Source organism: Chelonia mydas, chromosome 7, assembly GCF_015237465.2.
Source record: "Chelonia mydas isolate rCheMyd1 chromosome 7, rCheMyd1.pri.v2, whole genome shotgun sequence".
NCBI classification, from domain to species: domain Eukaryota; kingdom Metazoa; phylum Chordata; order Testudines; family Cheloniidae; genus Chelonia; species Chelonia mydas.
The window spans coordinates 102,067,729-102,081,210 of NC_057853.1; the positions used below are offsets into that span (position 1 = coordinate 102,067,729).

The 13,482-nt window shown below is 42.5% G+C and overlaps 1 protein-coding gene and 1 long non-coding RNA gene across 16 annotated transcripts in view; one reads left to right on the plus strand and one right to left on the minus strand.

The window, feature by feature from the left end:
* CTBP2 (C-terminal binding protein 2) overlaps nucleotides 1-13,482 on the plus strand; it is a 427,187-nt gene that overhangs the window by 189,400 nt on the left and 224,305 nt on the right. For 5 of the 15 annotated variants that reach the window (XR_003564086.3, XR_006292428.1, XR_006292427.1 and 2 more), the window contains exon 1: nucleotides 12,187-13,371. The exons of 1 other annotated variant lie outside the window; for it this stretch is intronic. The gene's annotated coding sequence lies outside the window, so the exon portion shown is untranslated. Of the gene's footprint in view, nucleotides 1-12,186; nucleotides 13,372-13,482 lie in introns of those variants that run through there. 9 more of the 15 variants (XR_005226157.2, XM_037904346.2, XM_037904345.2 and 6 more) reach the window with 4 other exon arrangements.
* On the minus strand, nucleotides 1,990-13,069 carry LOC122466701. The gene is made up of 4 exons (XR_006292429.1): nucleotides 12,960-13,069; nucleotides 12,012-12,118; nucleotides 8,983-9,517; nucleotides 1,990-2,648 (listed from the first exon to the last, which is right to left on the minus strand). It is a non-coding gene; the product is annotated as an uncharacterized LOC122466701 (long non-coding RNA).

The following is a 13,482-nucleotide window of genomic DNA, read 5'->3' on the forward strand; positions in this document are numbered from 1 at the left end:
TGATGATTTTGTCTGTAAAGGGCATGCTCCTCCCCGGGGCTCAGAAGGACTTTCCCTGCAATTGCAGCTATGAACTGCTGTGGATTTTGCTTGGTCTAGGCTCCTGAACTCAGAGCAGGGAGACTGTCTGTCTTGTGCTCTCAATGACTCCGTCCTGCCCTTTGCTGGGTCCAGAGAATGCAGAGGAGGAAGCTGCCTGATGTGAATGCACAGGGGATGAGAGCTGGACCTGTGGAGTAGATTGGGACAAGGAACCAAGGGGAGATGGGGCAGAAATTGGGACTGGATACTGGCAGGGAGGAGGAGAAGAGGGAAAACTCAGACTGGAAGCTATAGGGGAGACTTGGATTGGCTGGGCCAGGAGACTAGGATGGAGAATCAGTGGGGCACAGAGAAGGAAATGAGAGGGAGAGGAGAGAGATATCTGATCAGGAGCCAGGGTGCAGGGGATGAACTGGTATTTTCTGGGAAAGATTCTGGGACTAGGACTGGGGGAAGACATATTGAGACTGGACAAGGAGCCAAGGAAGGAGATTGTGACTGGAAACTAGCGGGTGGGGAAAGCAATTGGAGGAAGAGGCCAGGAGGAGGGAGAAAGTCAGATTGGCTGAAAAGCTAGAAAGGGGAGAAATGGGACTGGCTTGTCAAAAAGAGTTGGGACAAGGAACTAGGAGATGGGGTGGGGGAACTGGGAATGTCTGGGCAAGGGGCAACCTGAGGAGTGATTAGCAAGGTAAAGAGAATGGAGCTGGGACAAGGAGCCAGACATGTGGAAGAGACAGGACTGGAATAGGTTGGAGAGAATGGGGCAGAAGGGGTCATGGTTAGGGGAAATGGGCAGAAAAGTCTGGGCCTACTGGAGCACACTCCCCTCCAGAGCCTGGAATGGAATCCCAAGATTCCTAAATCTCATCATTCCTCAGCTGTCAGCAAGTAACTGTGAAACTCTCTGGCAAAATGACCCATCTTCCCTCTAGTGCTGGTCCTCATAGATGACGGCAATCAAACTTTAGCAACCCAAGGATCCCCATTTTCATTTAAAAATTTTGCGGACCCCCAAGCTGGCTTCTAATTTTCCCTGAGGGTGCTCAGCCCCAGGCCCCACCCCCATTCCACCTCTTCCCCCAAGGCCGCATTCCTACCCCACCTCTTCCCACCCCTGGTCCACCCCTGCCCCTCCTCTTCCCTGACTCTTTCCACCCCCTCCCCTGAGCGCGCCCATCCCAACTCCTCCCCCTCCCTTCCAGTGCCTCCTGCATGCCGCTGAACAGGGAGTGGGAGAAGTTGATCAGCGAGGCCGGTGGCCCCGGACGTGACTCACAGATCCCACTGTGCTACTGTTATCAGTTACTAAGTTGCAGAAGTCTGGGAACTTAAAGGTTCCAGCCCTGCTGATGACTCATGATGGGGGTCAATATGAAGCTACATGATGGAATTTCTGTTTTTTTCAGTTTGCTTTTTTAAAAACATAGGAAATTACATTCACACAGACAACAACTATGTTAAAAGAATATTATTAAGGTTGCAAAGTCAAGCACTCAGAAGTTAGGAAATGCCAGAATTAAAGTTACCTGTGCAACCTTAATTTTGCCCCTTTGTGTCTAGGCATTCTGAACCAGTCTTCAGATATATGATCAAATAGTATTTGTTCCACAGATCCCTGTTTCATACAGTGCTTGACTTAATAAAGTTCTTTTAACATACTGTGTGTGTAATAATTCCTAACTGTAATAGTCTGTAACAACTTTAGTATTATATATGAGAATGTGAGGCATGTACAGTTTTGGGTGTCTATGTGTGGTCACTGTGTTAAAATCCTTCTAACAAATTTAGAGCGAAGACCACGTGTAACTTGTCCTTCCTGTCCAAATGCTTCATTTAATTTCCTGTTCGATTTGTGAATCATAGAAATAAACTTCTTGCATGATGTTACCTAAAGCCACTCTTGCCACTATAGGTCTCTCTCTCTCTCTATATATATATACACACACTCTAGCTGTGAGACCACCTATACGTAATTAATTAAACTATGGAGACTGGGCCATGATTTTGTCCTATTTATACAATTCTTGAGCCATACAGACTAGAGCCAAATATGGGTGAGAAAGCTGCAAACTCTGCACACTTTGCTGATTGCTGGTATACAAATATCATGTTTGAGACATAATTGAAAATGGAAAATGGGGCCTGATCCAACTCCCAACAAAGTCAATGGAAGCCTTTCTACTGACATCATGGGAAGCTTGCTCAGGATCTCGGTGCATGTTGATGACAAATGAATATTGTAGCCTGTCAATCTGATGGCTCAGATGGAAAGAAGAGGTGTTCCATTTCCTCCAACATCTGTCAAGCTAACACCAAATTCATCGCTGAATGTGCAAAAACTCAACCCTATTTCTGAGTTTCCTGCTTCTGCCATACCCTTGAGTAAAAGGAAGGGTAATGTCAAATATAGTGTTTATACAATACTTGCAAAATATTTAAACAATGAGAAATAACAAGCAATGCTCTTTGGGAGCATTATTATATAACACATATTCCAGGTGTAATGAAAGGCCAAAAGACTCCAACCATCTGGGACTTTGTCCAAAAGACTTCAACTCTCCCTAAGAAATGTAGTGCTTGGAGAATCTCATTGTTGCAGTATTCTGAAATGCAAAGAACATCATTTAAATGCTTTGGATAAGATCAGACCTTAAGAGAGTAGTCTTAGTCATCACTAATTTCAGGAGAATTCTCATCAGCCTGTACTGGGACCACAAATAATGTTCCACGAGGAGGTGCTTCTAGCTCCAAAGTTTTTCAGTGTCTATATGCTGCATTTAGGAGAGAGATTTGAGAGGAACTGTGTCAGTGAAATCATTACCGTTATGCACATTGATACCCAGCCTTACATTTCTCTATCCCCAGACTCTGATTCAGCTGGTTTGCTTAAACCACAATTATGGCCAGAAAAGTGGCTGTGTAAAAACTGCTTCTTATTCATCCTATCTGCACCGCATGTGTATCCTAGCTCACTTTTTTTTTTTAACTTTACTGAATAAAATAAGCTTTACTATTTTATTCCTGGTAGTCTTTCGGGGCCAGTGCAGCTGTGGGGAAATGAGCTGGACTCTCATCCTCAACAATAGAATGGTTAACTAAAGCCTGGTCTATGCACACAGATTTTGTCCCAGTCTAATTATGTCAGTAAGGGGTGTGTTTTCTTACTAATATAATTATACCAGGACAACCCCTAGTGTGGTGCCTTCTACTAGTACAGCTTATTCCCCTTGTCAGGCATGAATAATTTATACTGGTATAACTGCGTCCACACTAGGGTTGCACCACTTTACCTCTGTCAAGATGGTAAAAGTGTTTAGGGTATGTCTACACTACAGAGACTATACCAGCCTAGCTATGTTGTTGCAACTATGCTGGCATAACCCCATAGTAAAGTCAAAGCCCATAGCAATGGAAGGGATTTTTCCATGGGTGCAGAAGCACTACCACCCCAAACAGTGGCACCTACATTGACGGAAGCATTCTTCCATCAACGCAGGTGCTTTTCTTTTGGGGGTGAGGCTGGCATAACTAAAAGTTGGCCTAGGGTGTGTTTTTTCACATTCCTGCCAAATGTAGCTATGTTGATCTAACTGGTAAGTTCAGACTAAGCCTTAGTGTGTCGACAAGGCCTGAGCTCTAGCTGCATAATGGACCTGGTTGGATCATTTTCAATGAAATTTTATTTTGCTGAAAAATGTTCTTTTGTGGAGAGGTGTTGTAGTTAACTGTTGTGGGGGGTGGAGGGGATAGCCAGACTCTTTCATGCTCTATAGCCTGGTGGTTAGGGGCAATAGCTGACCCATGTTCAAGTCCCTGCTTTGCCTGATTAGAAGTGATCTGGGATGAAAAAGAGTGCTCCAGATCAGGGATTTGAACCTGGGTCTCCCACATCCCAGGACAGTATCCTTACCACCAGAGGAATGGGACACACACAACCTCTTCCCAACTTGAAAAGCTGAGATTTCAGTCTTCAAATTCATTCCAACACAATTCCATTTTTGAAAACCCATACAAAAGGTTTTGTTTTCTTTTCTCATTGGAATGAAAACCAATTTCAAAGCCTCAAAATTTGCAACAGAACAGAATTGTCATTCTCCGATCAGATCTACTGCATAATCTTTTTATTGGTGATGACACGTAAACCAGAAATAACACAGTTTGACTTTCAGATCCCACAGTGAGTTTGCAGGGCTAGCTGTCAGAAAAACGCCACCACATCTTTCTACTGGCAAACCGAGCATGTTTTATAAGGATTCACTGAGAGAAACTATAAACATCAAATCCAGCTATGGGATTCTTATAGTCTTTTCAGATTCTAACTGCATCCTAAGAAAGAGACTGTTTATGTGTGACTGACTGGCTCTGATTAAATTCCAGCAAATATGATATTACATTAGCTAGTTCAGGTAGCAGTTTCCTAGGCTTGCTATCTTCAACGGGGAATTCCTTCATCAGGTTAATGTGGTATGCAGGCTAGCATTGTCCTTGATCATCAGGTGTCAGTTTCAGTCTTTTACCCTCATATGTATGTCATCAGACTGTGGCTTTTCTTCCTGCACCCTACTCTGAGACCCATAGAACATGCTTCTGTGACACCAAGGTTGGACGCTTGCAGTGTGTTCTATTTTGGGCTTTCTGACACCCGCAGTTTGTTCAGAAGGAAGCGGTGTGGTTATTGCTGGGGACAGAGCAAGCTGATTCTAACTACCTGCTGCTTCGTACTCAGCACAGATGCCTTCTGACATACAGACTGAGTTTTGAAGGGCACAAAGGCCTTTTAATCCCAAAAAGCCTTTCCCATGGGACGGTGACTGATGTGATTGTTTTATCACACTTGTAAAATATCCCAGGTTTTGTACACATTTCTTTATTTATTCTTTATTTTAATCCAGCAGCCCACCAGCATTTGGAAAGAATGAGTTACGCTGGCATAAAACTGGTGTAATGTGGGGTTGAATCAGGCTCTCTGTGGATAAAAACTGGACACTGTTGCATTTAATTGACAATGTCTTAAATCCCTCTAGTCACTGAACTAGGTAGGGTAGTGTGGGTTGAAAATGGAGTAAGGCAAATGCAAATAATGCAGGGACTATCATTTACTATATGTGTGTACAGTGCCTAGCACAATATAATGGGGCCTTGACTTGTTTGAGGCCTCTATCTGCTACCACAATATAAATAACAATGATTAGCAACCAAAAACTGGGTCTTAAATGGAAAGTGTAGGCAGCCTTTACTATTGGCATCACTGGTGGAACTCCATCACTGACATAAAGACTGTAGAAACACACGGTCCAGTAAATAGGACAATAGACTTGTGAAACCAAGCTCTGCCAGTGACCCGCTCTGAGACTTTAAGTAAATAACTTCACTTCTGTATGCCCCTCTTTTTCCCTCCTGCCCTTTAGGGTTGCCAACCCTCCAGGATTGTCCTGGAATCTCCAGGAACAAAAGATTAATTTTTAATTAAAGATTATGTCATGTGATGAAACCTCCAACCAAATTGGCAAACCTAGTCTTCTCTATTCAGACTAAGTTCTACGTAATAGGGACTATGTTTCACTAAGGGTATGTAGAGCATCAAGCACAATGAGGCCCTGATCTCATTTGGGGCCCCTAGGCACTATCATAATTCAAATAATTAATAATAACAACTGGCATGGGGCAGTGATGGATCAGGGCCAGAGTGCCTAATTTACTCCACTGAAAAATATGGTCCCAATGTTGCATTTTACCCATCAGTAATACCTATGATGCATTAACACCAGTGTCTTGGTGAATTGCAAATTACTTTGGAAGGCCCAGTTCACCGTTTTTTGTTGCTGTCATTGTATCAAATTTTTTTGTATTGGTTTTATATTATTAACAAGCTACAAATATCTCAATGAGTAATCTATAAAACAATCACAAAGGCAGAACTAGAGATTACAGAGCATAAACATGTTAAGATATTAAAGTACAACGAAAGCATTCTGTTACCTAACTAGTTGGAAGCTGGCGCAAAGGAAAGTTTAATGTTTCAAAGACTGCAAAGCAAGAAGGGACCACTGTGATCACCTAGCTGAGGCAGTCCACAGTTTATGGAGGCAGAGGCGTGAACATTTGTTTATCTATAACTGTTTGTTTAGAAACACCTGGCACATTTATCAAAATCGTACATTCAGTTGCCCTTTAAACTTTAAACCAAATAGATTGACTCAGGAGCCATTCATATAATTTTCCTGGAAGGATTAAACAGAACCATTAGATATTTCAGGGCTATCTGCTCTCACAATGACCAAATTAAAAAAATTTATGGAAGGGTTACACAAACTGTATGTGTGCATTTTATAAGACCTTTATTGTGTCTTGTCTTGCACAAAAATACAAGACAAATGGAAGACAAAGCAGAGAAACCTGTTTGCACAACAACCAAAAAAAGCCAGGATTGTCAAAAGAGACATTTCTCAGGTGGTGACAGTCCTTTTACTCATGTTTACAGAAGGGAATGGCTTTGAGAATTTTCCACTAGTGCAGACCTCAATGTTTGTAGTTAAGGCAGAAGTAATATGTGTTGCCTGCCTCTCTAACCACTGATTCAATTCAATAGTTCTCAGCATGCAAGTATTTTTCTTTCTCAATGGGAATAAATTTGGCAAGTGGAAATAACAGGGACATTTGTTGAAAAATATCAGATGTCCTTGAACTAGTGTGATAAGTATGATAATTAAAACGGAATTATTTCACAGAATAACTGCTAGCTTATTGGCCAACGTACTATTGAATGAAATTGTTGTATTTATCATATATGTGAGGGTTTTTTTATTTTATTGCTTTTAGAATGTGTTTAATGCTGCAGTGTTAATGACACTGAAGGATTGCAACTCTTTGTGTAAGTAGTTGCTATGTAAACTTCCCCATACAGACCCCTGCCTTCATCCTCCCTGTGATTCCATGCCTAAGTCTCTCCTTTACTGCTTACCATATCATATGCCCTGAAAAGGGAGAAGGGAATTTACGTTGTATCTACCGAGGAAGTATTGCACACCACCAGCCTCATTTCACCAAAGATCATACTCAGATATGAGCCCATGTCTCCAGAGGTGAAAAATTAGTGCAATAATCCCTTATGCATATTATGTGGAAGTCGCTAGTAATGTATTATTACTATGCTACAAGATCGTGATTATTAAAATTTATTTTTATTTTCTATTGATTTAGAGTCAATATAAAGGACCCATCCACACATATGCTGAGTGAGCTGCCTGTTGTTTGAAAGTACAAGAGCAGAATGCAATACAATGAGCATATCATTTCTACCAAGCAGCAGCACATAACCAAGTACTATCCCCCCATACACTGGCCTGCACCTTGGTCCACATATTGCTCCTAAAAGGCCAGGTGAAACAAATGAGTCCTTCAGTGTGCTCTGAAACTCAACACATCTACGTTATTTTGGACCAGGTGCAGAAGAGCATTCCAGAACCCTGGGGCCGTTATAAGGAATGCCCTACCAGCACCTCTAAAATATCAATTTCTCTTCATCATAACATACTAAGTAGTATTTAACCCCCAGAAACTGGCTCTGCGTAACTCCATTGAAGGAGGGGAGAACAAATATTGAAAGTAGCTGAAAGTAGTTATCAATGTTCCCTTCATGTTCTTTCTCTATTCTGACCAAGATTTAGTTTGATTTTGAAAAAGTAAAGAGACAAATCTATTCACCCTTATTTCTCGTCTCCCATCCTCATACTCCCACTATGTAACTTACTGTTTACATAATAATTATCTATTTATATTGAGTTAAATGTTGTTGCTTATATGTTATGTAACTCCAGATGTGTAAAGAGTTTTGCCCTAGATTTGTGAACAGAGACATTATGATAATCAGACACAACACTAAATAATAAAGGGGGAAATCACTAATGGGATAAGATGGCATCTGGTGTGTCTTATTGGTAAAAAAAGATTTTCCTACTCACTCTGGCTCTCTTTCAGAACAGCTTAAGGTAAATGGCATAAAGACTGAACCATCCTGTTAGCAAATTTACTGAAACAAGCTGCACTTTTACTAATGTTGACGTTAATGGCCGGATTCTGATCTTGCACTAGAATAAATCAAAAGTAACTGAAATCAATGACGTTACTACTGTCAATCTGGAACGAGACCAAAATCATAGGAAAGATAATTAATCTTCTAAATGCCTACATCTAGAGTAAAAGAGAGACCAGGTGGGTAAAGGTAATGTCTTTTATTGAACTAGTTTCTGCTGGTGAAAGAGACAATTTTTTTGGGCTCCATAAAACTCTTCTGAAAAGCTTTGTGGAGCTCGAAAGCTTGTCTCCTTCACCAACGGAAGTTGGTCCAATAAAAGATATTACCTCACCCCTCTGGTCTCTCAAATCCTAGAACCAACACAACTACAGCAACACTACTTCTAGAATAGTTTTCCAAATATTTATCTAATGGAACAAATTCATCCTTGGTTTAAATCCACTGAAATTATGAATAGAAGGATGAATTTGGCCCAATATGTTTAAAAGTTAAATCTGTTAAATTATAGTTAAATATTGGTTACCTAGTTGGATAAATAAACATTTAAGTTCATTTATCGGATCTCCAAATTTACATACAGTAATTTCTTTAGGGAAATACCTTGATTAATTCACATTCCTGCTGACTGTCCCTGCACTTACAAACAGTTTAACACAAATCATATACGAGTTTGTATATCAACATGGAAAAAGTCAAATATTCCTCTTATGGGGAAAAAAAATGGTTATGACCACAAATTTCTAAGTAAATTTTTGCATCTCCTCCAAACATATTCTAATCCTACTGTGTGTGTTCATTATAGGCTACCAGAAGTATTTGTTTCTTTAAGAATGGCCAAATTATTGAGATATTGAGATCATAGGTTAAATTCAAGATTACACTGAAAATCTAAAGTAAATTACCTTTCCAGTGGCAGCAGGCATAATCTTCATCTCATTAGAGACTATGAAGAATTTATGTCAGACTGTTTATACATACATTTAGAATCCTCAAATTATATAGGTGTTCACAGCAGTAAAATAGGTCGTTTATAATATCCAACAAACCATGATGCCAAATCTACAAAGACTTATGCACATGCTTAACTTTATGCACTCTGACTAGTCCTACTGAAATCAGTAAGATTACTCACACTGTATAAAATTAACCATGTGCTTGAATCTTTGCAAAATCAGGGTCCATATTTGCGTATGCAAATCAACATCTTTTTAGAAACACAGATTGTATTTTTTTAAGTTACTTGCAAGATTTTGAAAAGCACCAATGTAACAGGAGGTGCTGCACTCAGACTGACATGTCAATGAAGTGTAGAGGGAAAGTGTGATTGTGTACCCAGCTGATGGGGTGCCTTGTGTGACTTGCATTCAGCTGCTTAGAAACCAGCATATGGGTCATGAAGCAATATTTGAACATCCTGGTCTTTCTGAATACTATACACTGTTAGTAGAAAGCAAAGTTATTTGTAAGAGAGGCATGTAATCACTTACTGAAAATAATTATAATTAATCAAATATAACTATTACCTCTATAGTCACTCCAGATTTGCTATTAGATCTTAGTAAGTAGTTAAATCCCAACACTGGACTAGAATAGTGAATATCAAGGGCCCATTATCAGCTATAGTGTGTAGCATTATTCCAGAAAGTGAAGTGAACCCTGCTTGACAGTCAAAAGAGAACTCTAAATAAACCTTGCACACCAAACTGTGTAATTCTCACTGTAAGTACCGACACTTGTAATTCTTAAGTGTATTTCACCAGTCTATTTTCTTTCACAAAACAATTATGTTAAAGAGTCTCACAACTCCTTCACCATTCCTCTGATGATGAATTTGATTTGTGAGATTTTTATTTCGAGCTTTGTAGATACGTCTCTTTCTCCAGTGATTCATTACAAAGATTCTTTCACAGTTGCTAAATCTGAAAAATGTTTAATAGAAAGAACAGATATTGTATAGAAAAATCAATTGACTTTCCCTGATGGTTTCTCTTAGGGATGTAAATATAGTTTAAAAAGTTAACCGGTTAAACGATTAAAATTATATAGTTTAACTGGTTAATCGATTAAAGGGAGAGGAACTGAGGCTGCTCCAGCCAGTGGGTGCAGGGCCAGAACTGCTGCTGGGGTTGGCTGGCGCAGCCCGGGGCTGCTTCTGGGGTCGGCCAGCCCACGGGGCTGGGGCTGCTCTGGCGGGCTGGGGATTGGGGTCGGCAGGTCAGCACAGGTGAGGCTGCTCCGGCCAACCCAGGGCTGGGGGTTAACGGTTAGGCTGAGTTAACCAGTAAGACTAATCCTTACTGGTTAACCGTTTACTATTTTACATCCCTAGTTGCTATATTCCCCTTGCTAATTTTGAAAACGTGTTTGCATAACAGTTGTATCTCTTAAAACCTAGCATCGAGTTGCTCCTCTAGCAAAATCACTTTTTTGCCTTTATGACCTCAATGTATGTTCCTGTGTTTGTCAAAAAATCAGTTTTATTTATTATTGTTGATTCCTACAGCACCATAAGTTGCAGAGATAGTACTTTACAAATGAATACAAACACATGTGAATTAAGTGTGCAATAAAGCAAGGAGAAATGCTGATGCTGGATGAAAAAAATAGGTGTTTAAACACAGTGGGCAATTCTCAGCTGGTGTAAACTGTTATAGCTTCATTTTGCCACAATTTACACCAGCTGAAGATCTGTCCCAAATATTTTTGATAATTAGCAAAGTTGTTAATGATGAAAAACCTGAGTCGTATTTGGATTTATGTTCTTGAGGTTGTCCACATTGTGAAATTCCATTCTGAAGAGCTGGAGCCTTCTCTTCAGTGGGAGTTTGGTCAGAGCAAAGAGTGCTGGATTGGGTTCTAGGGCAAGAATGGTAGCTCACTTCAAATCTGCTCGGAGGTTCACAGTTGGATCCAGTGTAATTTTGAATCTTTAGCTTATGGTATGATTTTTTTTGCGTTCTTTCACAAGGAGATTGAATTGTCATTTGCATATGAATACAGCCTCCCCCCAACACTTAGTACATTTGTAATTCCACTGAATTCCAGATACTCAAGCACTTGTAGGGCCAAGGCCATAATTCACAACTTCAAGTGCTCAGACACCACAATGAGGGGTATGGTGTAAAAACCTAGAAAAATCCTACAATTTACTGGCGAGAATTAAGATTTTTATGCCATTGCCTTGTAATTGCACATACAAAACTCAAAGTATTTTTATTAATTGTGATGGACAATTGATCTGGTTTAAGGTTTTTATTCAACCAGAAAAGGAATCTGTTTTTTTCTCTAAAATTGAAAAGTATGGACTATGTACACCCAGGAAGGCTAGACTATATAACAAAAAGAGAGGCTCACCACCTGCCCACATCCTTGTTACAAGCAGATGCAGAATGTCTGTCAAAACAGTAATTCCCAAACCTCCAGGATAATAGAGAATACAAACACAAATAAATGCACCTTTTGAGTGTGCTCCTGTTATCTCACATTCAAACAAACACCATGATGTGATTATGATATTCCTATCAAATTTGGTGCTCGGTGGGGGTGTACACTTCAACTCCTCTGTCTTCAAAGATGTCAGCAGAAGGGGCTCAGCATGTCTAGTGGCCTTTATCCTCAGGCCCCACAACATCAATTTCAAATAGTATGAGCTCTGTGTGGGGTAATGAGCTCCAGTTATATCCCTGAGTCAGATATCTTTCTGCAATGTTTTTGTGAAAGGTCAGTGACAAATGATGCACTGCCTATAACCCAATGTGTAAGTGGGGCATAGAACTGCCAAATACTGATATTTCAAACGTGTGAAAGATGCTTGTCCTTATCTAGGACGAGGTCCAAGCCTAGAGTTATAAAACAAAACACTTATCGGTTATCTACGGGCAGTGAAAGTGTCTGAACAATTTTGCAGCGTGACAACCACTTATTTTCTCACTTGCATGGCTAAGAACTGGCTCAGCCCAATTTGGATAAACCTTCCCCCAAACTCAGGCACGGAACACACGCGGTGTCAGCTCCCAGGGGAACGAGGGGGGGACGTCTCTGCGGTTGAGAAGAGAGGGTTAGCAAATAAAGCGCCTTCTTAAGGCTACTATGGCTGCGGCGACCCACCAGTGCTAAATAGTCCGCACCGTGTGCCTGAATGCGGCCATCCCCCGGCAGGGAAATTTCCGCCAGCGGAGGAATCGTGGCTGGGGTGGAGAAGGGAGCTGATGGCAAAGGCGGACAACATGTGGCGGCGCAGGGGGACGGCAGGAGCACCCGGACTCCGCGGCTGCCAGCGGGGAGGAGGGAATCCCCCGTCTCCGGGCGATGGGTGTTTGTGGCGGCGGGAGGGAGGCCCCTGGGACGGCGCCGTGGGAGCGGAGGACGCCCCCACCCCGCAAGCCGCTACACGTGGGGAGCCGCCGAGGGCCGAACCCCGCGATTCCACGTGGCTGGGAGGAGGCGGGATCCCGACGGAGCGGGGAGCCGTGCGGGAGCGCGGGGTGCCCGGCCAAAGGGACGAGCCTTTCTCCGCTCACGCTGCGCTTCCCTGGTTATTGTCTCCTCCCCAACTCGGCCACTTCCCCTAGTTTCCAACTTCATTTGTTTCGGGCGGGCGCAGAAAAGTGCAGCAGAAAGAGGCCGGCTCCCGCCGGGTGGCTCCCCCGCCCCTTTCTCCTTCCCCTCCTTTCTTCCTCGCTGCGTCTGTTTGCACTTTAGCTGAGCCACTAATCCCCCGAGAGCGCCTATTTGTAGTGAAGAGTCTCTATAGGGGGCGAGGCCGGCCCATGTGGGTTTGTGTCATTGGTTTGCAAAGAGAGACCCCGCCTATTGCCCCCCCCCCCAAAAAAAGCAAAAAAAAAAAAAAAAAAAAAAAAGCGAGCGAGCGAGCCCCTACCTTTCCCAGCGACTCCGCACGGAGAGGCGGGGAGGCCAGTGCCGAGCCTTTCCACCCAGGGAGCAGCCGCCAAGGACTTTTGGGGTGTTTGCTTTTTTTTTTTTTTTTTTAAAAGAGCCAAGTTGAAATTCGCATCCTCCTCGCTCCTGCGAAAGAGTCTTTCCCGCGGCTGCCCCCATCCCCACTTGGAGCAGCCGCTCGGAGGAGGAGGAGGGGATTAAGTTTGTGTGTGTGTGTGTGTGTGTGTGTCATTTTAAGGTGGATCTCAGGCAGCAAGAGCCCCGGAGAGGGAGAGAGAGAGAGAGGAGGCGATCGATAAAGGGAGAGATGCAGCGCTGAGAGGAGAAGGCGGCGGCGGCGGCTGCAAGCTGGGGGGCTTTGCTCCCTGTGGATATTTGGAGCCAAGGCAGAGGTAAAAGGGGGGGGGGCAGGATATTTGCAATGAAGGGCTGGGTTGGTGTGCGCTCTCGCCCTACCTGCAGTCTTAATGTTTGTGCCCGTGGTGGTGCCCATGTGTTTTCGC